Below are 27,663 nucleotides of genomic sequence, written 5' to 3'. Positions count from 1 at the left end.
TCTGCCTATTATGACGTGTTTTAGCAGGAAATAATTTTAAACAAATAGCCGTGATTGCCGACCGCGGTGGCCACGCGGTTCTAGGCGCTGCAGTCCGGATCCGCGTGACTGCTACGATCGCAGGTTCGAATCCTGCATCGGGCATGGATGTGTGTGACGTCCTTAGGTTAGTTAGGTTTAAGTAGTTCTAAGTTCTAGGGAACTGATGACCTCAGATATTAAGTCCCATAGTGCTCAGAGCCATTTGAACCTTTGAACAGCCGTGATTAGTCGACATGTTCTTGTCTGTTCTTGCTTCTTATGACATTAGCAAGAAACAATTATTTTTTAAAAAAGTCTCTCTGTACTCCACCACAGTGAAATACACTACTGGCCATTAAAATTGCTACACCACGAAGATGACGTGCTACAGACGTGAAATTTAACCGACAGGAAGAAGATGCTGTGTTATGCAAATGATTAGCTTTTCAGAGCATTCACACAAGGTTGGCGCCGGTGGCGACACCTACAACGTGCTGACATGAGGAAAGTTTCCAACCGATTTCTCATACACAAACAACAGTTGACCGGCGTTGCCTGGTGAAACATTGTTGTGATGCCTCGTGTAAGGAGGAGAAATGCGTACCAGCACGTTTCCGTCTTTGATAAAAGTCGGATCGTAGCCCATCGCGATTGCGGTTTATCGTATCGCGACATTGCTGCTCGCGTTGGTCGAGATCGAATGACTGTTAGCAGAATATGGAAATCCTGTGAGTTCAGGAGGGTAATATGGAACGCCGTGCTGAATCCGAACGGCCTCGTATCACTAGCAGTCGAGATGACAGGAATCTTATCCGCATGGCTGTAACGGATCGTGAAGCCACGTCTCGATCCCTGAGTCAACAGATGGGGACGTTTCAAAGACAATCACCATCCTCACGAACAGTTCGAAGGCGTTTGCAGCAGCATGGACTATCAACTCGGAGACCATGGCTGCATTGACCCTTGCCGCTGCATCACAGACAGGAGCGCCTGCGATGGTGTACTCAAAGACGAACCTGGGTCCACGAAGGGCAAAACGTCATTTTTCGGATGAATCCAAGTACTGTTTACAGCATCATGATGGTCTCATCCGTGTTTGGCCACATCGCGGTGAACGCACATTGGAAGCGTGTATTCGCCATCGCCATACTGGCGTATCACCCGGCGTGATGTTATGGGGTGCCATTGGTTACACGTCTCGGTCACCTCTTGTTCGCATTGACGGCACTTTGAACAGTGGACGTTACATTTCAGATGTGTTACTACCCGTGGCTCTACCCTTCATTCGATCCCTGAGAAACCCTACATTTCAGCAGGATAATGCACGACAGCATGTTGCAAGTTGTGTACGGGCCTTTCTGGATACAGAAAATGTTCGACTGCTGCCCTGGCCAGCACATTCTCCAGATCTCTCACCAATTGAAAACGTCTGGTCAATGGGGGCCGAGAAACTGGTCGTCACAATACGCCAGTCACTATTGTTGATGAACTGTGGTATCGTGTTGAAGCTGCATGGGCATGTGTACCTGTACATGCCATCCAAGCTCTATTTGACTCAATGCCCAGGCGTATCGAGGCCGTTATTACGGCCAGAGGTGGTTGTTCTGGGTAGATTCCTCAGGATCTATGAACGCAAATTGCGTGAAAATATAATCACATGTCAATAATAGTATAATATATTTGCCCAATGAATACCCGCTTATCATCTGCATTTCTTCTTGGTGTAGCAATTTTAATGGCCAGTAGTGTAATTTACGTTATAGGCTGCAGCATCTGTTCTACCATGTGCAGTATATTTTGACCCTTACCTCATGAGGGGACTTTTCTGTAACATATACTATGAGGCGGTGTCACTGGGACCGCTACGTTTAAAATGAGATTCGAGGTGCAGATCAACTCAGATTTTTAGTTTCACTTACATAACATTTGTTTTTACAGCATGTTGATTTTATTGCACTAAGGCCTACCGTATTTTACTTTTTATCACACAAAATCACATTTTATGTGGTTTTTTATGAAGTACATATAAACGAACTGTTAGAGAAATGAACTGAAAAATTATAGTACCTCTGTAGCAAGTAAATTTTCACATACAACCTAATTCCAGGGTTTAAACTTGCACATAACGATTCCCCTCGATAGGTAAAAAAGAAAATTCGCAAAATTGACATCCAGTGATGGACTCTAACTTATTTCTATATCACCACTCAGAACAGATCTGATTTTAATTAATACTTCAAATATTTTATTGGAGCAATAGGAAGGTCCCTATCACAACTGTCCTGAAGTTCTTATTCTGAATGATCCTCCGCTAGCAGAACTGTGATCATTGGCTGTTGTAGGATTGTCATCTTCGTCGCTTTTTTGTTGATCTGCATCACTGACGTCCTCCTCCATCCACCGACTAAAAATTTCATAAAACATGGTATCCTTAAAACTGACTCGCTCTGCGAACGCATTTTGTACTGTACTGAAGAAAACAGATAGGTAGTTCATGAGCCGACTAGGTGACCCCAAAACATTGTAGGATTGGCTATTTGAGGAGGGTAGGTTGGATACAGACGCATTTCGCCAGAACTGCCCTTGGAGAGCGAGTTCGAAAAATTTCTCGCGGTCAGAGAGACCACACCTCGTGAGTTACGGGTTAAAAAACTTGCGGACTATAAGATGGTATACTGGGAACTGTTCCGCAGACGCGAAGTAAAGATTATAAAATGAAATTTTCCTTTACAGAGCGCACGATAGCAATGCAGCGGAGGCCTGACGCTGCGACGCCGAGTCGTGACAGGAAATAATTTGGCGTGAGCGAAGGGCGGTGGGGTTAGGGGCGGCGGGGTTGGAGTGCCACGGTGAGGGATTGGGGGGGGGGGGGGGGAGAGTGGGGTGAGTGGGGAGGCGGTCCGCCGGCGGCAGCACGGTGGCGGAGCGCACCGTCAGTTCGCTTCGCTGGCAAGAGGCGCTGAGAAGCATATCTGCCGCTGTCTGCAATGTGACACGACTCCCGCCCCCTAAACGAAATATCTTCCTTGTGTGACGTACGTGTCGAAATTCTTTTTGGGGATGTATACTCCAGAATTCATACTGTAAGTGCGTGTCAGTTAAATTCTTTTTGGGGAAATATAGCGTTAAATTTTCCATCTTTTTTCCCATATAAAACTTTTCTTCTAATGTCAGTGTTAATTATTGTAATACAGCGCTGACGTGAAAAGCCACTCCTAATTGTTTATAAATAATCCTATTTTGCTCTTTTTCAACATCATTTCCACCAGATTTTCAATGATCACGTGACAGGTAGTTGAGCAATGTGTAACTCTACATCTACATCTGCGAGGTGCCGGAGCTAGCAGTGTATTTAACACTAAATTCTTCCAGAATCTTCATATGTGAATGATGCTCTAAGCCCCCGCCCCCCTTTTCTAACTCCGACTTTTGCTGTTGCACATGGATTAAGAGGAAACGTGAACTGACTGTAATCGACCCTGCAAGTGGAGTAGAAAAGAGTTTGGCACCTGCAACAATTTAATTTGATAGAAATTAATTAAATAAAGGAAAGTTTCATTAACGTAGTGAGAAATGAAAGGGTTGCTCTACTGATTAACAGAATGAAAGTTCTGCCCAAAATAACAACTTGATTTATTATGACTAAACTCAAAATAATAAACAAAACACATGAAACATTTACAATACATCAAACTGGATCAAATTGGATACTCAAATAAATGCTGTGAAAGTGAAGTTGTTCATAAACTAGATTGTGACATTTATGACGAAGTGGTATGTGGAGCCAATTCCTTGCAACTCAAATCTTAAGAGTAACACCGAGCCAATCCAACATTAATTGCTGCTACAGTAGTGAGAACTCAGACAATGAACACCCAACACAGAACCACGTAAGAAAAGACGGTAACAGGCGCGCTCTGCTGAGCTCTGATTATCACAGAACAATATTCCCTACTCTGCCGGTGCTGCGGACATACATTACCAAGCTGTCTTCTTAACTGCAAGAACACGATCTGGCGTATCGGAGGCGATGGCTGGTAGCTTCGACGTCCCGTCGCACTGATGATAATGTCGCGAGTATAGCCCAAAACAAATTATCCTGGTCTGGTTGTTCCAGACTAAAGACTTCCTAGCAATACAAATGCGCCTCTGAGGGAGACGAAGAAGGCCCGCCACACAATCACTGACGGTACAGTGATTGATTTTAACAAGAGAAGTCACACAGTAACTCCGATACAGTCAACTTTAGCCAAAACTGCTCAAGACAGGCAACATAGGCCGCTTGTACGCAGAACGCTCAATTGCCAACTGTAATCGGAAAGTTACGTTGAAGTCGAAATTTCTGCAACTTCGTCAAACAGTTACAATTAAATAAAAGTATATTAGACAGCCAACGGAAGGCAGGCTGTCCAGAGCAGCGAGAGCTCAGTCTTGTAACCTACTCCGACCAAAAGGCGAGAGACGACTCCCTCAAGAGCACCCATACAAGCCGAACACAGAACACATTCCTGCCCCCATGACAGTGGTCGTGGTTAAACATTCCAATCAGCAAACCGAAAAGCGGTGGAAAATTCCACTCCATTGCCGAAGCACTCCCATTCCACCAATGGAGATTCTTGGCGCCAATTTCTGCGCCAATTTTGCTACGTCACGGAGCTATGCCCTGAGCAAGCCAATCACAGTTACGATTTAGCAGAAAACGCGGGAATTTTCCCGCCAAGACTGCCTGGGAACACAAGTCATTCCCACGCCTCGCTGGCAGCCCGCCAGAAAGTGTTTTCACTACGTTTCTGCGAAGTAACGGTATCTCTAGCCCAGCAGCTCCTTCAGGCCCCTGTGGGCGTGTCGCTCCCGCTCTTATGACAATGTCGGCGTCTGGAAAACATCCACTCGACTCCCTCACACCCGTCAGCTTAACCCTTTCAAGCTCAGCAGAACCCGCCTGTCACCGGACCACCCAGGTGACGAGAGACGCTGTGTGGGAAGTCTGCGTGTGAAGGAATAGCAACTTTTCACCGCATGCAATTAGAGAGGAAAATCAAATTACTCAGAGTAAGATAGAAATATGAGAGGGGGCTCATGCCACCTCTCACATCTGCATTTGCATCTACATGATTACTCTGCAATTCACAATTAAGTGCCTGGCAGAGGATTCAACGAACCACCTTCATGCTATTTTTCTACCGTTCCACTTGTGAAATGCGCGCAGGAGAAACGAATACTTAAATCTTTTTGTGTAAGCTCTGATTTCTCTTATTTTATAGTGATGATCATTTCTCCCTATGTAGGTAGGCGCCAGCAAAATATTTTCGCAGTTGGAGGACAACATTCATGATTGAAGTTTCACAAGAAGATCCTGCCGCAAGGAAAAACGTCTTTGTATTAATGATTGCCACTCCAATTCATGTATCATATCCGTTGCATTCTCTCCCATATTTCGTGATAATACAAAATGGGCTGCTCTTCTTTACACTTTTTCGCTGTCCTCCTTCAGTCCGATCTGATGCAGATCCCACGCCACGTAGCAATACTCGAGAAGAGGAGTGGACAATTGTAGTGTCAGCAGTCACCTTAGTAGTCCTGTTGCGCTTTCTAAGTGTTCTGCCAACAAATCACAGTCTTTACTTTGCTTTATCCACAAAATTATCTACGTGGTCATTCCAATTTAAGTTATTCGTAATTGTAATCATTAAATACTGAGTTAGATTTACAGCCTTTAGTTTTTTGCGATTTATTGTGCAACCTTAATTCGGCTAATTTCTTTTAGTACTGATGTGGATGGCTGCACTCTGTGAATTAAGAGTCAGTTGCCACTTTTCACACCACACGAATAAAAAACAAATGAACACTGTCTGAACGTGCCTTGAAAGCATAATGATATCGACCGGCCGCCGTGTCATCCTCAGCCCTTTCACGTCACTGGAGGCAGATACGGAGGGGCATGTAGTCAGCATACTGCTCGCACGGCTGTTGTCAGTGTTCGTGACCAGTGCCGTTACTTCTCAATCAAGTTGCTCCTCAATCGGTCTCACAAGGGCTGAGTGCACCCCGCTTGCCAGTAGCACTTGGCAAACCCGGACTTTGACCCATCCGAGTGCTACACCATACAGATATCTTATCTAAATAGTTTTACAATTTGTTTTGATCAGCTGATGACAGTAAATAACAGCATCATCTGCGAAATGTCTAAGAGGACTGCTCAGATTGTCTCCTAAATCGTCTATGTAGATCGGGAGCAGGAGAGGGCCTATAACACTTCGTTGGAGAATACCAGATAATACTTCTGTTTTTCTCGATGGCTTTCTATCAGTTATTATGAACTGTGGCCTTTAAAACAAAAATCTCGAATCCATTCACACAGCTGAGGCGATTCTCCATAGGCATGCAATTTGATTAGAAGACGCTTGTGGGCAACGGTGTTGTAAGCATTCTGGAATTCTAAAAAGATGAAATCAGTTGACATCCCTGTCGATAGCACTCATTCCTTCGTGAGAATAAGGAGCTTGTTGTGTTTCGCAAGAATGATACTTTGCCGGCCGGACTGGCCGAGCGGTTCTGGGCGATACAATTTGGGACCGCGCGACCTCTACGGTCGCAGGTTCGAGTCCTGCCTCGGGCATGGATGTGTGTGATGTCCTCAGGTTAGTTAGGTTTAAGTAGTTCTAAGTTCTAGGGGACTGATGACCACAGAAGTTAAGTCCCATAGTACTCAGAGCCATTTTGAATAATTATATTTTCTGTATCCATACTGACTGTTTGTCACTAAATCGTTTTCTTCGAGGCAATTCATAAAGTTCAAACACAGTACATGTTCCAAAATCGTACTGCAAATCTATGTTAGTAATGTGGGTCTATAATTCAGCGAATTCCTCCTATTTCCTTTCTTCGATATTAAGGTGTGACTTGTGCAAAATGGTTCAAATGGCTCTGAGCACTATGGGACTCAACTGCTGAGGTCATTAGTCCCCTAGAACTTAGAACTAGTTAAACCTAACTAACCTACGGACATCACAAACATCCATGCCCGAGGCAGGATTCGAACCTGCGACCGTAGCGGTCTTGCGGTTCCAGACTGCAGCGCCTTTAACCGCACGGCCACTTCGACCGGCTGACTTGTGCAACATTGCAGTCTTTAGGTGTTGATCTTTCGAAGAGTAAGCAGTTGTATTTGATTGCGAACTATGTAGCTATCGTATCAGTATACTCTGAAAGGAACCTGACTGGAATACAATCTGGACCAGAGTCCTTGAGTCCCTTATTAAGTGATTTAAGCTGCCTCTCTACATCAAGGTTATCTGCTTGTAAGTTACTCATATTGGCTTGAAATCTAGAAACTGTATTGTTCATCGCTCTCCTTTCTTGTATGGCTTGCTAGGATGGTAAATCGAACGAACAGTTTTCGATGATCATGTGACCGATAGCTGATGGTTCAAATGGCTCTGAGCACTATGGGACTTAACATCTGAGGTCATCAGCCCCCTATAACTTAGAACTACTAAAACCTAACTAATCTAAGGACATCACACACATCCGTGCCCGAGGCAGGACTCAAACCTGCTACTGTAGCAGTCGCACGGTTTCAGACTGAAGCGCCAAAACCGTTCGACCACATTGGCCAGCTGACCGACAGCTGATCTAACATGCTTCCAACAGAATAACACATGAACTTTTTTTTCTAAAATGAACAATTGTCCGAAACTTTTTCTGCCGCCATCTTGTGTGACATCACAGCACGATTGCCTGAAAAATGCCGAGGAAAGGTGGGGATGGGAGGGGTAGAAGTGGGGACCTTGACCTTGACAGGTCATTTGTATAAAGCTCATTTGTATAAAGTGGCCGAGCACGTACATAGCTATACTACTTCTGCCTTTCTCGCAAAAATACTCTCCTTGCCTTCATGACTGATTCATTAACTTTTTTTAACTATAATCGATATGAGACATTATGTATGCTAATCCATGTCTCTACATTGACACAGTCGATTAGGGTAGGCCTGTTTGTAGCTATAAGGTCTGAAATATTTCCATTGAGTGTGGGTAGACTGTCTGCACCACATTTCAGACATTTCAGTCTATTCACAGTAGGTTAAAATTGTCTCCAGCTAACATTGCATGATTTGAACATTTCCGTGCTACTGGGCACAGACTTTCTTTGAAGGACTCTAAAACTGTCACGGCAAAATCAGCTGGCTGATAAAAACATCCAACGATTAGCTTGATTTCACCTAGTCATGTCCAGATAGTTTCATAATCACACTCAAGTTCGACCTCAAGTGTCAACTACAGTGAACACTACTCCTATGGTATCTAATCTGTGTTTTTGGTACACAGGAGAGAGGCAAAATAATGTGAACGCCTGTACTTACTTGGGAATGGTTTATTAATAAGGGGTTGGACCCCTATTTTTCCGTAACACAGTGCGATTCTTCTTGGAATACTGGCATATAATGACTGTACAATCTGCAATGGAATGTTATGCCACTTTTCGATTAGAACCTCTTCTAACTCCTGTAGTGACGAAGGAGGCCGAAATCCTCTCCTGAGTCTGCCCTCCAGTACCGCCCACAAGGATTCGATAATGTTCAAGTTCGGCGATTGTGCTGGCCAGGGAACAAGCTGCAGTTCAATTGTATGCTCCTCATGCTACAAGTGTACTGTCCTGGCTGTGTGGATGGATGCATTATCGTCCTGAAATATGTCATCATTGTTGGAGAACAACATTTGAATCATGGGGTGCACCTGATCATCTGATATGTTCACATAATCGTTGGCTGTAACACGGCCTTTGAGAGTAATGATGGGACCAGCAGATATGCCTGCTTACACCATCACACTTCCATCTCCATGCTTGACCGTCGGAATCAAGGTTGTAGGCTTCTTTTGGCGTTCTGCAGACGTAAACACCGCCCGGTGTTGGAAATAACGAAAACTTTGACTCTTCGGACCATATGACGTGTTTCCACTGATCAACCGTCCAGGATTTATGCCCCTGACACCATGTTTCACGCTTCTTTGCGTTGATTGTCGTCATTAATGGTTTTGGTATAGCAGCTCGTCCATGAATATTCGCTTTATGTAGTTCTCGACGGACAGTGTCGACAGATAGGGGTCTCGAAGATGGCTGTTGAACTCTACAGTCACTTTAGCCGCCGTAGTTTTGTGTTGCTTTGACACAATTCGTGTTAGCGTACGACGGTCTCTGTCCTTTAGTTTTGATTTGCGCCCACTACTACGTTTACACGATGATGTCTTTCCATGTTTCGTGCAGGCTGTCATGACAGTTAAAACAGTTGCTCTTGAAACGTTCGGTAACTTGGCTGTCTTAGTTACTGATGCTCCAGCTAATCTGGCCGCCACAATCTGTCCTCTTTGGAACTCTATTAGGTCTTAAATTACACGCCGATCTCGGTCTCTGAATGCAAGTAAGAAGTGTGCGCTGCTCGTAAAGAACCTGCACTGATGCCTAGTCCGTACTGAACACGCGCAGTCCAGCGAGACACGTGCCTTACCTGCGTTGCTGAGCGCCAAACACAACCATCCCATTACTACCACTGTTCACATTATTTTGTCTATTCCCTGTACGTTCCATGATTCGCTAAATATTTCAGACCTTTTTACTTCGGGTTTAAGCCTGCTCTCGATCCCGAGACTAATTTCAGCATGACATGTTACCTGGAGGGCAGTAAATTCGGGAACTTTGTTGCGAATACTTCGACGATTTACTCATGGCGCAGATACAAGGGATACTGTATGTTTCCACTACAACACATTCGCAAATACAAGGTCTGTTTTTTGAACGTCTAATCTGCCGCGAAATTAAAACCACAGTGTAAATCTGCTGAAGCTTTGCACAGATGTGTTGCACAGTGCCTCTTTTGTGCCCGTCCATAGCATCGCGTCGCACGCTTCGGTTCTGAGCGCACACTGAGCACGTAAAGATGCCTAGAAAATTGTGTCTCCAGCCAGGTATGAAGTGCATGCAGAGGGATTCAGCCTGATTTCATGCAGCCCATATAATGTAACTGTCATGTGTATCATTCTTCATGACAGTGCTCAGGCACACACTGTAGGAGCAGCAACGAATCTCCTGTACCTTTTTCGGTGGGAAGTGTTTGGTCACCCCCCATGCAGTACGGACTTGGCTCCCTCTGTTTCCATCTCTTTGTTTACACGAACCTTTTGCTTTTGTCACAAAAGGCGACCTGCAGACCAGCTTAGGGTATCGGCAGAAAGCGCAGACGGCTGCTTTCTTTCACGAGGTTATCGCAAAGCTGGTACCACCCTATGACAAATATCACAGTTCGACCTGCGCCTATGCAGAGAATCAGTTGGAAGATGTAGCTAAAGTTGGAAAGAAAACATTTTTGATTTTCACTGTCGTTTCCATTTCTCAACTGATCGGAGGCTGAAAAAAAAAGGACTGAAACCCAGAACTATGTTTCTGCATCCGCTAAATAGTTCGGAGTTCTACATTAATGCGTTGAGCACACGATTTAAGCAGCTGCACGCCAACATTCTGACAGTAACCTCTCAGTTCTCAGCAGCTCTCTTCAGTTCTCATCTGCAGTCATCTGTTGCTGGCCAGTTCTAGTCGTGGAACAATTAAAGCTAAGTGTCGAAGATTAGCCGAAGTGATAGTGAAAGTGTTTACCTATTCAGAGACTGAACTTAGGGACTCTTTAACTGCAGTCCAAACTGTACTTCAGTTAGATTAGTTACTCACCATCTGCAGTGATAAGTTAGATTAAGTTGCGTACTTTCCCATCAACAAAGCAAAAGGTGAATATTTTTTGACGTACATTCTTTTCATAAATGATTCTTCTTGTTTCTCATGCACTGCCGAATTTATTATGTTTTATATATGCTGCCCCGTGACGTGACTGAGGCAAGCATGCTTCTAGGCCTCTTCCCCATAGCAATGGTTCCATGATTCTAGTTTTTCTTTTCGAATTTCCACTGTGTGTTCTCTCTGTTTTTTAAACAGCTCATTCAGTGAAGACCAAAGGGGTTGAATAGCGGGAAAAATTCGTGTAATCGCAAATTTTGTACATTGGTAGGAGAGAAGGCCATGAACTTCAAACTAAAAATCCTGGCCGGTGAGGTGTTAACATTGATGATGGAGGGTGGGAGGGGTGGCCTTTAAAGGTAATTTTTTTACGTTTTTCTTCAATAACTCGAAGACTGTGCCTTCTATAGAAAAAGTTTCCAGGGCAAAATTTGACTACATTAAACAGCACACAAAAAGGTCCCGTCAATTTTTTCTCTAGGGCTAATAGTTCATGCGTTGCAGAGGACGGAAAAATCGTGTCATTGTAAATAGGGTTTCAGTGGTACAAAAACAGTGTTTAATTTTAAATGAAGTGGGTTAAGAACGAATATTAAATGCGTGTACCACATCGAAGTGCAGTAGAGCTCAGTCTGGTTGGCCCTTTTCCCCCACTGCCTCACCGCGCTGTCTGAGCGTGTGGATAGGGAAAGGAGAACCCGCCGCGCAAACGGTAATGAAATCGTACGAACTGATTTTATATTTCACATTTCTCAACAACACCTCTACATCTACATCTACATGGATACTCTGCAAATCACATTTAAGCGCCTGGCAGAGGGTTCATCGAACCTTCTTCACAATTCTCTATTATTCCAATCTCGTATAGCGCGCAGAACGAACGAACACCTGTATCTTTTCCGTACGAGCTCTAATTTCCATTATTTTATCATGGTGATCGTTTCTCCCTATGTAGGTCGGTGTCAACAAAATATTTTCGCATTCAGAGGAGAAAGATGGTGATTGGAATTTCGTGAGAAGACTCCGTCGCAACGAAAAACGTCTTTCTTTTAATGATGTCCAGCCCAAATCCTGTATCATTTCTGTGACACTCTCTCCCATATTTGGCGACTGTACAAAACGTGCTGCCCTTCTTTGAACTTTATCGATGTACTCCGTCAGTCCTATCTGGTAAGGGTCCCACACCATGCAGCAGTATTCTAAAAGAGGACGGGCAAGCGTAGTGTAGGCAGTCTCCTTAGCAGATCTGTTACATTTTCTAAGTGTCCTGCCAATAAAATTCAGACTTTGGTTAGCGTTCCTCACAACATTTTCTGTGTGTTCCTTCCAATTTAAGCTGTTCGCAATTGTAATACCTAGGTATTTAGTTCGATTTACGGCTTTTAGAATAGACCGATTTATTGTGTAACCGAAGTTTAGCAGATTACTTTCAGCACTCATTTGGATGAGCTCACACTTTTCGCTATTTAGGTTCAACTGCCAATTTTCGCACCATTCAGATATCTTTTCTAAATCGTTTTAAAATTTGTTTTGATCTTCTGATGACTTTATTAGTCGATAAACGACAGCGTCATCTGCGAACAACCTGCTCAAATCGTCTCCCAAATCGTTTATATAGATAAGGAACAGCAAAGGGCCTATAACACTACTACGAGCTGTGACCTCTCTGCCGTGCGGTTCTAGGCGCTTCAGTTTGGAACCGCGTGATCGCTACGGTCGCAGGTTCGAATCCTGCCTCGGGCATGGATGTGTGCGATGTCCTTAGGCTAGTTAGGTTTAAGTAGTTCTAAGTTCTAGGGGACTCATGACCACAGATGTTAAGTCCCATAGTGCTCAGTGCCATTTGAACCATTTTTGTGACCTCTCTGACAGGAAATCACAAATCCAGCCACATAACTGAGACGATATTCCATAAGCACGCAATTTCACTACAAGCCACTTGCGTGGTACAGTGTCAAAAGCCTTCCGGAAATACAGAAATACGGAATCGATCTGAAATCCCTTGTGAATAGCACTCAACACTTCATGTGAATAAAGAGCTAGTTGTGTTTCACAGGAACCAAGTATTTCTAAACCCATGTTGACTGTGTATCAATAGACCGTTTTCTTCGAGGTAATTCATGATGTTTGAACACCATATATGTTCGAAAATCCTGCTGCACATCGACGTTAACGATATGGACCTGTAATTTAGTGGATTACTCCTACTACCTTTCTTGAATATTGGTGTGACCTGTGCAACTTTCCAGTCTTTGGGTACGGATCTTTCGTCGACCGAACGGTTGTATATGATGGCTTAGTTTGGAGCTAATGCGTCAGCATACTCCGAAAGGAACCTAAATGGTATACAGTCTGGACCAGAAGACTTGCTTTTATTAAGTGATTTAAGTTGCTTCACTACTCCCAGGATATTTACTTCTACGTTACTCAGATTGGCAGCTGTTCTTCACTCGAATTCTGGAATATTTACTTCGGCTTCTTTTGTGAAGGAATTTCGGAAGGCTGTGTTTACTAACTCTGCTTTGGCAGTACTGTCTTCGATAGTATCTCCATTGCTATCGCGCAAAGAAGGCATTGATTGTTTCTTGCCGCTAACATACTTCACATAGGACCAGAATTTTTTTGGAATTTCTGCCAGGTTTCGAGACAAAGTTTCGTTGTGGAAACTGTTATAAGCATCTCGCATTGAAGTTCGCGCTAATTTTCGAGCTTCTGTAAAACATCGCCAATGTTGGGTATTTTGGGTCTGTTTAAATTTGGCACGTTTGTTTCGTTGTTTCTGCAGCAGATCAAAAACAAAACAAATTTTCAGTATTACTGGATTGTTTGTGATACGCTGAAGACATATAAATTTTATCTGCTACAAACTATCAACATACGGACAGATGCAGACAATTTCACAAATTTTACACTCAGGTTGACACTTAATCTTGACTTATTTAGTTTCATAGAAAGCAGATGGCAGTTATAAGAGTCGAGGGACATGAAAGGGAAGCAGTGGTTGGGAAGGGAGTGAGACAGGGTTGTAGCCTCTCCCCGATGCTATTCAATCTGTATATCGAGCAAGCAGTAAAGGAAACGAAAGAAAAGTTCGGAGTAGGTATTAAAATCCGTAGAGAAGAAATAAAAATTTTGAGGTTCGCCGACGACATTGTAATTCTGTCAGAGACAGCAAATGACTTGGAAGAGCAGTTGAATGGAATGGACAGTTTCTTGAAAGGAGGGTATAAGATGAACATCAACAAAAACAAAACGAGGATAATGGAATGTAGTCGAATTAAGTCAGGTGATGCTGCGGGAATTAGATTAGGAAATGAGACACTTAAAGTAGTAAAGGAGTTTTGCTATTTGGGGACCAAAATAACTGATGATGGTCGAAGTAAAGAGGATATAAAATGTAGACTGGCAATGGCAAGGAAAGCGTTTCTGAAGAAGAGAAATTTGTTAACATCGAGTATTGATTTAAGTGTCAGGAAGTCGTTTCTGAAAGTATTTGTATGGAGTGTAGCCATGTATGGAAGTGAAACATGGACTAGTTTGGACAAGAAGAGAATAGAAGCTTTCGAAATGTGGTGCTACAGAAGAATGCTGAAGATTAGATGGGTAGATCACATAACTAATGAGGAGGTATTGAATAGGATTGGGGAGAAGAGAAGTTTGTGGCGCAACTTAACTAGGAGAAGGGATCGGTTGGTAGGACATGTTCTGAGGCATCAAGGGATCACCAATTTAGTACTGGAGGGCAGCGCGGAGGGTAAAAATCGTAGAAGGAGACCAAGAGATGAATACACTAAGCAGATTCAGAAGGATGTAGGCTGCAGTAGGTACTGGGAGATGAAGAGGCTTGCACAGGATAGAGTAGCATGGAGAGCTGCATCAAACCAGTCTCAGGACTGAAGACCACAACAACAACAACAACAACAACAACAATCGAAAAAAAGGTCTTTCATACTTATATATTGGTCGAAATATTGTACCACTTTTGCAACTTCATTATGGAGACGTGGAAGCTACCTGACGAAAGTAATGTAGACGACCTGGACAGTTTTAACGGTAAAGCGATTTGTCTTACCTAGCAGGTCAATCAGTTACACCTGTACATGCACAGGGACGGTTTCAACCGAAACGGCAAACGGTCTGGAAAAAGAGTTCAAAAACAGATGTAAGGCTGGCAGTGTCCTCAAAACACTTAGGAAACTGTCCTTAAGTTCTCTCAAGTCCACAATGAGCTCTTCAAATCTCGCGCTTTCTTTAACGCCTGTGAGCTTAGGGAACTGGACCGTATGTATCAAGATATGTCCCTTCTACAACGCGATTTTCTTTTTAAATGTATACCCATCAAATCAGAAACAACTTGTTTCTCACCTTGCAGTGTCTTACTGTGTCCAGAATGCAGTCAAGTCCACTTACAGTGCGAGTTCTGCAATCCATTTCAAATGCTGTAATTTTCGTTCCTGCACTCCTTTTTCCTTCATAAAGTCAACAGTAGTGTGTTTTAAATCAAAAAGTTTTTCCAGGAATGCCACTTGACTTAATCAACGTACTTTGCAGAAATATATAGTCTTCACACTCTTCGTTCAGGCCGGCCGTTGTGGCCGACGTCTGCCGCCGGCAGTGCTGCGAGGCGGTCACGCGCCAGAGCGCTGCGGGCGAAGCGCGCACCTTGTGTTTGTGTTTACCTCGGCCGCTGCACGTACCGTTTTTCCTTCTAGACCACCATGGCGCACAAGTATCGGAAGAAGTTTCAACTTTAGTTCCGACTTCGCCCGACCCAAGGCCCTGGAGGTAGAACGATTTATTCGCGATGAAGTTAAAATACCACCAACGGATCTAATTGGTGCCCACTTGTCCATAGTTAGCAGTACCGCCTACGTCAAAATGATCAATGATGCGGTGTGCGACAAGGTGCTTCAAGAGGCAAAACGTGGACTGCACTTCTATCATTCCGACGGCAACGTCGGACCCGTTACCGTCGATCACGCAGGTCTCGGCACACGGACGATAAGGATCTTCGAACTGCCGTTCGAACTACCTGCAGACGTCGTCATCGAGGCGCTCCGTCCCTATGGCAACGTTCTGGAACATGTTGCCGAGCGATGGGTACAATTTCAAACCTATCCCGTTTTAAACGGTGTTAGACAGGTCCGCATAGAGTTGCAGAAACACGTGCCTTCCTATCTATGTATCGGAGGCTGCCGTCCCATTATATTGTACAACGGCCAACCTCAGACCTGTTCCAGTTGCGGGAAAGAAGGTCATCTACGGTCTGAATGCATTCAGTGAAGTGTTGCGCAGCTTCCGTTGTCGGAAGCGTCCGCCACACCCACGATGACCGCACTACCGTTCACTTACGCGGCGGCTCTTGCCACGTCTACAGTTTCGTCCAGTACATCGCCCGGTCCTTCCGAACGGCACGTCCCACCGTCCCAGTCACCTATGGACGGTGCAGACATCCCACCTGACAACCTTGCCGCCGAAAAGGCTTCCGCACTGGACGCTGAGGAGACCAGTACTTCTTCAAAACACCTGTTCGACAATTTCATTGTACCCACCGACGCCTTCGAACCAGGTCGACGCTCCTCCTTGCCGTCGTCTGACACTGAGGAATCCGCAGCTCGTGGTCGTGCGGTAGCGTTCTCACTTCCCGCGCCCGGGTTCCCGGGTTCGATACCCGGCGGAGTCAGGGATTTTCTCTGCCTCGTGATGACTGGGTGTTGTGTGATGTCCTTAGGTTAGTTAGGTTTAAGTAGTTCTAAGTCCTAGGGGACTGATGACCATAGATGTTAAGTCCCATAGTGCTCAGAGCCATTTGGACCATTTTGACACTGAGGAACACGTGCGCAAACAACGCTCGCCACGTAAGCGCAAACGCACGACGAAGACGACACCCACGCAGAGGTCGTTGGACAGCTTTCACGATGAACAAGACGTTTCGCAGGACGGGACCACCATGGAGCTAGCCACGCACAATGTAACGATCCGTGCGCAGATTGAGACGCCTGTCTCCCCGCCGACAGCTCCAGATCTCTCTCATCACGACGCAATTCCCATGGACATTGAACAGACCCACAGCACAGGAGTATGGGCCGACGACGTTGAGGAAGGTACGCCCCGTCCTCCGGATGAGTTGCCTCCGCCGGACGAGGCTGCCTGTTAACATCAAAAGCGAGGCACTGCAGCAGATGGGACGGGACTTCCTGTCGGTGCCCTCCTCATACTTCCCTTGCTGATGGTAGATGCGCGTCCTCCACCACTGAAACAAACGTACCGGTTCGCCACACTGAACATCAACATGATCGGCACTGCACCCAAGCTGCAGCTCCTATGTGACATGCTTCGGGCCTCTGACGTCGACGTCACCCTTCTTCAGGAAGTACGCGTTGCCACACTACCACCGGTCTACGGCAACGACTCATACACGTCCACATGTGATTAATAAGGGCGTGGAGTGGCTTTCTACATACGCGAAGGAATCCCACTCAAGGACACGACAATCCTCCCTCTGGAAGGGGCATGGCTGTTACCATCTTAGACAAGCGCGTCATCAATATCTACGCTCCGTCTGGCTCCACGAACCGTCGGCAGCGGTCCACTTTCTTCGTACATGACGTGGCGCCCCTGTTTTCTGGGCGCTATGACCGCCTTATCATGGGAGGCGTCAACCGCGTTCTCCATCCTCAGGACCAAATCCCTGGTTATTCTCCATGCTCGGCGCTGCTCACCTTAATCGAAGATTTTCATCTAGTGGACGTTTGGGAGAATATTCATGGCAATACCCCCAGTTTTACCCATTATACAGCACACTCCGCGAGCAGACTGGATCGGTTTTATGTCTCTGCCCACCTTGGCAACGAAGTGGCCCAAGCTGAACGATGGCCCCTTGCATTTTCGGACCATGGCACCGTCATTTGCTCCCTGGCTTTGCCACCTCAGTCAGTATGGGGCAGCAGAGGTTACTGGAAGCTTAATAGCACCCTCCTCAATGATCCACACTGCCGACAATGTATTTCCGCTGTATGGGCGTCTTGCGAAAGATGCCGCCCGCAGTACACATCCACTTTCCATTGGTGGCTTAAATGTGCCAAACCTGCGATCAGAAAGGTCTTCATGCAATGTGGCAAGGAAGCAGCAGCATGGCATCGAGGCACCACAAATTTTCACTATGCTGTCCTCCGTGAGCTTGATGCGCTCCCCCCATCACCTGAAACCCATAGGGAACGACAGCGTACTAAAGCTCGTCTCCTCTCTCTCTAGTGGGCACGACTGCATGGTGTGGTGGTGCGTTCCCGACGATAGGACCTCCTCCAGGACGAAACACCATCCACAATCCATGCCGCATCCGACCATCGTCGTCGACGTCGACTTTTCGTTCCCAACATCACGACCTCCGACGGTGTTCACCACACAACACAGGCGGCAGTGGTGTCTGCCTTTGCTGAACATTATCGCCAATTTTATGACGATGAACCGATAGCAACGTCAATTCATGATCATCTCCGTCCTTCCCCTGATCGGACCCTCACCGTAGCGGAGTCAACGTCCATGATGCACCGTCTTACCTACGGTCCTTTCACCGGAGCAGACTGCACGTGGTTGTGGGGCCACCTTACAAACAGCCGTAGGAGAACGCCGTGACATCATCGCGCTGGTGGCAGTTTGTCGCCTTCGTGCAGCAATGGTATCCACCGATTTCACGAGTGCCTTTGATCGCGTTCGACACCCATTCCTCCTCATGGTGGCGACACATATGGGGTTCCCATTACTTTTTGTCGATGCCATTCACCGGTTACTATTTCCCGCGGTCTCGATGGTGCAAGTCAAGTCAATGGGAGGCTTATAGGACCGATTCCTATACGCCGCTCTGTGCGTCAAGGATGCCCTATGTCTACTTTGCTATATGCCATTGCACTTGAGCCCCTCATCACTGGTCTTACCTCTAGACTGCAGGGTCTCACTTTAAGTGACTGCACCTTTCACTGCAGGGCTTATGCGGAAAACCTCCTCTTTCTCACCTGCTCCACCACGGAAATCATTGGCGCCATCCAATGGATCCACCAGTATGGACGTCTTTCTGGTAGCATTCTTAATGTCCGTAAATCGACTATGATGCACATTGGGCTCGGCCTCCCGGCTATAGTGCCGACCCCACTCCCAGTCAGCACCACCCTTCGTTACTTGGGTATCGAATTTACGAGCTCCACACACCGCACAGTGGCCCTCGCTTGCTGACGGCTTTTGCAGTCGATTCGGCACCATGTCCGCGGTCAAGTGCGCCGTAACTTAAACCAACTCCAACGTGTGTCCTATGTCAACATGTATGTCGCCCCTAAAATGGTACACGTCGCCCAGATCATTCCAATGCCGTTACTCCTTGGCCGCTGCATCCAATCAGCCTTTGGATATTTCGTGTCAGCAGGGGCACTTTTCAAAGTCTGATACAACACTCTAACACTGCGCCCTGCAAAAGGAGGCCTCGGTCTCGTCAACGTGCGGGCACGATCTTCTGCACTCTTTGTCCATACTATGTTGCGGCACTGGCGGGGGCTGGTCCCGTCCTTAACACGCAGTCTCTTAGATATCCTCCGACCAGCTTCTCTCAATCCACCGCTCCATGTGGCACCTATTTCTCCATTATTGTACCACGTCGCCAATTGTTTCATCGAACTCAGCTACGTTCGGGCCGATCTTCCAGTCACCCGTCCTCCCCGTACAGAAGATTACTATCGTTTGTTTATGCTGTCCAACCCTTGCGACCCCATGGTGCTACAGCACCCTGACATTAACTGGCGAACGGTTTGGGGCTGTGTGCATGTACCCTTTTTACCGTCGTCTGTCTCTGCACTGTGGTATGTTTTAGTCTATGGGAAATTCCCGACTAATAGTCGACTTTATCGCATAGGACTGGCCACCTCCCCACTCTGCCCTGACTGTCAGCTCGAAGATACCGACGAGCACCGTCTTACGTGCCCCCTGAAACGAAACGTATGGCTCCTCACCCAACGAATCTTGGGCTTTTACCTCCGTCCCCCGCCAATTACGGTAACCCCAGATTTCTTGTTGTTGCTCCAGACATTTCACTACCCTCTTGCTAAGCACCACACACTCATCTGGTTCGGGGACAGGCTTTAGAATACCTCTTTCAGAGTGGTCCACATACAGTCCTTGACTTGTGGTACAAAGTTGTGACCGCTCATAGCACCCTTCACCCGGAAACCATCTTACCGAAAAACTTTTGCCGGTTATCTCCGCAGCGTCTTCCTTGACCCCCCTCAAAGTTGGGGGGTGTGCCATGCCTACCCGTCACATGATGCAACACCCTTATCCACGTTCTCATGCATCGACAAAAAAAAAAAAAAATGAAGGAGACAGAATATGTTATATTTTGTTGTATTTAACGTTTTTCTAATATTTTTTGTTTAACTAACGATCATTTGTGTATGTTTGAATGGTACCTTGAAGAACTGTTGCATTGTGTATATACATGTACCGTTAGTTTGTTCAACAAAGATTATTGGAAAAAAAGGAAGAAGACAGAATATGCTATATTTTGTTGTATTTAATGTTATTCCACTTTTTTTGTTTAACTAACAATCATTTGTATATGTTTAAATGGTTCCTTGAAGAACTGTTGCATTGTGTATACATATATGTACTGTTAGTTTGTTCAGTAAAGATTATTGCATCAAAAAAAAAAAAAAAAAGCGGTTCTAGGTGTCTCAGTCCGGAACCACGCTGACAGTGCGATAACGCTTGCGACTTCAGAAATTTTATTACTCGTTCCAACAATTTCTTCGCGTGCTCCATGCCTGCAAATGTAGCACAAACTGCTTCTTGTTGTACAGAAGAATGAATCCCGTTTGTCGATCGTTGTAATTTTTTGCTCTTTCATTGTCACTATATCTTTAAATTCCTTCTGCATGGTATCCTACTGTCGTTTCGTAACAAATTTAGAACCCGTCGCTTATACGACGGCATAATAGGTATAGAAAATTCTCATCCCACTCTTCTGTCATTCCCATTCATTTTTGAAGGCTTAGGCCGATATATCGCTAGACTGTTTCTTTTTGTGCATACAGCCACTGTACTTGTGAACGCCCTTCATATCAGGAATAAACAGCAAAGAGCAAGCAACGCTGACACCATTCTTTCGCCAAACCAAGAGAGTTATTGCGACCGAAAAATGCCACACCGCAATACTAAATGAAATGTTGCGCTGCACCTGGTGCTTCAGGGAAGGAAGGAGTAGAGCCGCGACGAGTCGTGCAGTTGTTAAGGGAAGGACCGAGACCGATGAAAAAAAAAATTACGTAATTAGCATATCTGAATGTACAGATTATGCTTTCAAAAGGGTTTTTTGAGCTTGAAAGTATTTTTGAAGTTGCAACGTGTTGAATGGAACAGTAAGCCGAGCGAAATATAGGCGTTCGTTGAATTAGTTTAACAGAGTTTCCGATCAGTATACGAATTACAAGTCTACACAACGCTTCGTGCAAACCAGGACGCGCCACGAGGAGCATACTTTGACAATAACTATAGCCGCCATTTTTAATTTGTTATAAGATATTTTTTTCATACAGAATGCATGTATAATAAAGTGGTAAAACCTCCATTCTAATAAAAACAATCGTTATATTAAAAAAATTCTTAACTTCACCCTTTTTCATGCCTCTCGAACAGAACCTCCCTTTAAGTAATTTTTCATGTAAAGTACGTTCCTGTAAACAGTGGCTGGGAACTGTTTAATTTGTACGTGTGATGTTGTCAGTGACCTACATATTACTGGTAGGAAAGGAACTGGGTTGGTAGATGTGACACCTGCTGCTGTCTGTTGTTGACAGCATGTAGTAAAGCCATATAACCATGTTGAAGTCAGTTGATGGTGAATGATCAGAAAGTTTCTGGTAGACTGCATAAATCTCTTCCATTCAGGGATTGCTCGAACTTGTAGAGTGGTCTGCACTGAGTGGAGCCACTTACCTTACATCTACAGTATATCTTGCAAGGTGGGTATGTCTGACGGAATGGGACTGATCACGTTCAAGTCTATAACACTAATCTGGTGTACGCACTTCTTGATTGATACTGAAGTATCCGAAGTTCCATAACACCTGTGCGACCAACTTCTGTTGCTCAGGAATCCAGTTTGTGTCTATAAGCGTCTCGGCCTCTTCAGATGTTGGGAGAGCTGCAGCTGAGGTGATGCATTTGATACCCCTCTTGCAGTGAAAAGTTTTCCAGTAGTGGGGACAATGGAATCGACATTTTCGAATGTATATTGACAGAATGTTACACTTGGGACAGGCTTTTGAATGTCGTAGACAGTTGACAGTTATAGCTATTCAGCATTCTTATTCAGGATGGTCAGAAACAGTCTGGAAAGCTTGTAAGTGTGTTTTACACGGCAGTTGTGGTGAGAAATAATTGTTAAGAAAAAATTCGATAAGCTGCGCCTTTCCTAGTTACTTAGCATTGAAGATTTGATACGCTGCGCTTTCCGCTTTTGCGTGAGTGTGAAAACTGCGTTAGCAGCACGCCTTGCGTATGACTGAATGTTCTGTATCAATGAAGAGGCGGTTTCTCTTTTTATATGGACTCCTTTCTACCATATGGATAATAGTGTTATCTGCGTTTTTAACGTCGCGCGAAGTGGCCGCGCGGTTAGAGGCGCCATGTCACGAATCGCGCTGCCCCTCCCTCCGAAGGTTCGAGTCCTCCCTCGGGCATGGTTGTGTGTGTTGTCCTTAGCGTAAGTTAGTTTAAGTAGTGTGTGACCTTAGCAGTTTGGTTCCTCAGGAATTCACACACATTTGAACATTTGCATTTAACATCTTATTATCAACTGTTATAGATTTAATTTACAGTAACAGGCGGCAGTTTCAGCTGAGGAATATTTATCTTGTTTTATTTCAGGAATGTCAGGCGAGACTGAGATAAAAATGTCTTTTACCGCCTACTTACACCATCATTGTGTTTTACGTTTTTTATTTGGTGTTTCATTCATATATCATGTTAAACCCGTTTGTGAACTGGCATTTTAATTTCTTTGAGAAGTATGGAATGTTTTGTGCTAGGAGACAGTTTGGTCTTTGCCGGTATTTGCGCTTTCAGAATGCCATGAGCCGCACGCGACTCTTGACAGGAGAGTGTTTTAGTATTCAGGCGATGCTAGTAAAGGCCCCACCCGGAGAGACTTAGAGCTCTACCGAGAAATTGCCACTTGCTTTTTTTTACCTAGAGTTTTTGTTGTTTTGTCGGCAGCCAGTTTAAGCCATTAATGCACTGAGGTTGCCAGACGGAATCCCTTTCGATTTGTTTCTTTTGGAATACAGTAACTCTCACCATCTTCTTTGTGCGTGGCATGCACAATTGAGATTCGACATCCCCGCTGAAGTGAACAGAATTTCTTTCTCACAAACGCCCATAAAATGAGCTGATTTTAAACGGAAGAATGGGTGACAGAAATTGTGTTTTTAATTTAATTGTTGTTCCTGAAAATTATTACAGATGTTGTCGTTGGAGTGTTCTATATTTCTATTACGTTTTTATGATCAATAGTGAATATCGTGAATAATTTTCAAACCTTAATTGAAATCATTTTATAAAAAGATACTGACATTTCTTTCCACAGATTCACTACTTCAATAAAATTATAAATAATAGAGTCTAATAGTAAATTCATGCGTAGGATCTTTCAACAAGTTTTTTTGTGTGTTTGTGAAGAAGAGTATGCAGAAGAATGGAGTTTTTTGATGCAGTTTTGGTATTTCAGTGTCGTCTGTAGAAGCTTGCTGTTAGAATCATGATGAGACGACAGCACCCTGAACAGTGTCAGAAAGGTAACCGGTGTTCCGAGAAAATCCCTCCGACAGACTCTGACTGCCTCAGACATCAGTTCAGGCCTGTAATTCAAGCTTTGTCTATCGGCGGCTTCTTCCAGTGGCGCCGTCAACCGTTTTGTTCAAAGGCCTCAGCGACTGTTAACGCCTGTGACGAACAGGACTGGAACGTGACCACGTCTTTGGACAGCAAGAAGCCTCACTACCAGCTTAGTAAACTCTGGTGCACATATACTCAAGCGCATGACATATACAACACTCGACACGGAAACATGATTCACTGAATATGTAAAATGTTATAATTTTTCATTCAGTGGTTGACCAGATGAGGTAGTTGCCTTTCTTTACGTTTCTGTATAACCATTACCAAAAATTTTTATCTATATTTGCTACGTGCGCTTTTCATGATTCATCATAGACATTGGTTTTATAAAAGCTTGTTAAATATTAATGTGATGTTCGTTTTCACCGAGAAGCAAGCCAGCAAAGTCATACTCAGGCTCATCAATAAGTAATTCTTTTTATTAATCCGTGAGCGAAGTTTCCCACCAAGTTTGTTTTTGCCTAAGGGAAGACGGGTAGGTATGAAGAAACAAGCAATCTTGGTTGTAGTGTTAATTTTTTTATTATCTCCCAATGACGCATTTCAACCTTTATTTGGGCATATTCGGATTGGCCTACGGAAGAAATACAAAATTTTATAATAGTGGCGTGACTCATTTAGTGAGGTTATGCGCCCATGTACCCATCGCTACCAAATACCAGTAAGTTGCTTTTATATTTTCTGAGTAATCTAACCTCAGTAAATGAGGTCACACTATTATTATGAAATTTTGTAGTTCTTTCGAAGGCCAGTTCGAAGATGCCTAAATAAGGGTGAAATAAGTCATTAGGAAAAAATTGAAAAAAAGAAATGTCGCTACACCAAACCCGTTATGAACTGGAAATAATTTTAAGACTGTTAGGGTTTCTTTTTTAATTTTGGTGTTTTTTACTAGCTTCTGAATTTCTTATGAAGAAGGCTTAACTTCTTTCAGTATGCCTATTTTTGACGATCGAGGATGACTGCCAAGGGTCTGTTACAAAAAAAAAAGTGAGAAGACAAAGGGGTTATGTTACGTAACTGGTCTGTTACATGTCTGTACGCAATGTTTATACTGTATGGAACTATCTGTTTTTCGCCGGCCGGTGTGGCCGAGCGGTTCTAGGCGCTTCAGTCTGGAACCGCACGACTGCTACCGTCGCAGGTTGGAATCCTGCCTCGGGCATGGATGTGTGTGATGTCCGTAGGTTAGTTAGGTTTAAGTAGTTCTAAGTTCTAGAGGACTGATGACCTCAGATGTTAAGTTCCATAGTGCTCAGAGCCATTTTGAACCTATCTGTATTTCTTTAACTGTGTTGGGAGAACGGACACAGGTAGTGATTGTGGGAGCTAAGTTACAGTTTTCTCTTGTGTGAAACAGCACAGACTAGTCGGCATCGTGCCTGGAAGGGCTGGTCGCTTCGGGGCACAGGATGACTGTGACTGCTCTTGTTTGTCGGCAGGACAGAGCGGGCTCTTCGTCATTCAGGTAGCTCCAGACGTGCCTTTGAGAATATCTCTCAATGACACGGTTTCAGGACGTTGGACTGGAAGAGAAGGAGCAGCACCATAGCCGCTGGCCTCCCAGGTCTCCAGACCTGACACCTTGTGACTCTTAAATTGTTCAAATGGCTCTGAGCACTATGGGACTTAACATGTGTGGTCATCAGTCCCCTAGAACTTAGAACTACTTAAACCTAACTAACCTAAGGACATCACACACATCCATGCCCGAGGCAGGATTCGAACCTGCGACCGTAGCAGTCGCGCGGTTCCGGACTGAGCGCCTAGAACCGCGAGACCATTGTGACTCTTATTGTGGGGTACGTTAACGACCACGTTTTTATGCCCCCTATGCCTGACATCCTTGAAAGTCTGCGACATCGCATTATTGAAGCTGTGAATTCTATAACGAGAGATCAGCTGCTTCGTGTGTGGCGGGAAATGAGCCACCGTTTTGATATTTCTTGTGTAACACATGGTGCTCGCATTGAATGTTAAAAATTTGAACTTTTCTCTTTCCAGGAACGTTGAAATTGTTTCTATATTTTGTAGTTTGGAAGCAATAAATGTTTGAAATCTGTTCCTTCTTTTTGAATAGCCCTTTATAAGCACGCTTACAATTTTCAAACTCGATATCTTCGAAAACGGTTCAGAGTTGCGTCTTCCTATTTAGATATGTTGTAGTCTCAGTCATGCCGTACAACCCCGTCAATATGAATCCAATCGGCAATGAGAAAATCGTACGGTCTCCTTGTGAGCCAAGGCGCCTTCTTTCCGTAACCGTCTTATACTTGCTTATTATACATTTTACAACGGCAAAATACGAACTAAACTGAAAAACTAGTTAGTTCCGCCTTGAGCGGCGAGCGAGCAAATTGTCCTTACTTCAGCCTGTACCGCAGCACCACATGTATCGAACTTGTGTTTACTCAGCCATGTGTATGTATCGGCCGGTGTAGCATCGTTCTCGCCTAGCAGAGCTTGTTGTTGATTCGTTCTCTGGCAGCGGCCTTCTCTGGCCACGTCATGATGTCCGTCCAGTCTCCCAAGAATATTCCTCGACGGGGCACTGTTCATTTCAGTTTTCACAGCACTACGAGTCATGTTCAACCAGACTTTTTAGAAAGTCACGATTGGTTGGTCGATATGATTCACGTTACATCTGACTAGGTATATAATGCTTACTTATATTCTGATTTATATGCAGTTTTTGTGAAGTTTCAAGATCTCTTGCAGGCAGATCGGCTTCTCTCTCGGGTTGGTTCTCAAAAGATGTTTACATATCGTGATGGTTCTGTTAGCCCAGCCCTTCTTGCAAATGCGGCGATCGAGTAAATTCCGGTTTGAGTTTATAATCCTTCACCTGAAGTGGACGATTCATTTCTTAAGATGGCATTGCTTCTTTTTGCACTCGTTCAGCATATCCGGCGGGAGAGCTGGTCCGCACAGCAACGCTTTCAATGCTGTATCTCATTTAATGTTATGTGTTACTGATAGTGATCACCAGCTTGCGAGTCCGGAACCGCGGGACTGCTACAGTCGCAGGTTCGAATCCTGCCTCGGGCATGGATGTGTGTGGTGTCCTTAGGTTAGTTAGGTTTAAGTAGTTCTAAGTTCTAGGGGACTGATGACCTAAGATGTTAAGTCCCATAGTGCTCAGAGCCATTTGAACCATTTGAACCAACCAGCTTGCGCTTATAGTTTGCAGTGGCAAAGTCACGCGATAACACTAAAAATAATATTTGTGTATTTATTATATTTCTTTTCACAGGCGTTGCGCTTCAGCCCACTAGCTGCAACTTATTGATTTATATTATTTAATGTGTCAGTGTATTTTGTTGTATTATAACGACACTGCTCGTTCACGATGTTGCCATTAGTTTAGCTTCTTTGTTGTAGATATTTATATTACGTGTCGTTACATAATAAATGTTGGTATTGTAAATTGAGTGTATTTTAAGAGAGCATTGTAATCAGGGATCAGTCCATGTTAACTAGGGCGACAGCGCGCTTAGTAGCACAACAGAGCACTTGTTGTAGCAATATAGAAATGGCAGATACAGGGGGTAGTCAAGACAGCCTGTGGGATGAGAAGGAGTTAACTATGTTAGCAGCACAACGCACTGGTGAGGAGAATACCGATCCAAGAGAATTTTTTGAGGATGATAGACACAGTCAAGCCCGTGGTGGGCAATCTGATAGCGAAGATGAAGAACAGCGACACACTGAGGTAATCGTAAAGATACGGGACTATAATGTAGGGAGTCCAAGTGAACGCAGAACAACTAAGAATAGTTTGCAGTGGCAAATCAGGGGCACGTGGTGATGACTTTCTTGAATACCAAGAAATGGAAATGGAAAGGGAAAAGGGAGAAGATCACCTTAGAGTACAGGAAGAGCAAGTCACAATAGGAGAGAAGATTTAGACAACACAGG

The sequence above is a fragment of the Schistocerca serialis genome, chromosome 3 (genome assembly GCF_023864345.2).
Source record: "Schistocerca serialis cubense isolate TAMUIC-IGC-003099 chromosome 3, iqSchSeri2.2, whole genome shotgun sequence".
NCBI classification, from domain to species: domain Eukaryota; kingdom Metazoa; phylum Arthropoda; class Insecta; order Orthoptera; family Acrididae; genus Schistocerca; species Schistocerca serialis.
This window is presented reverse-complemented; position numbering follows the sequence as displayed.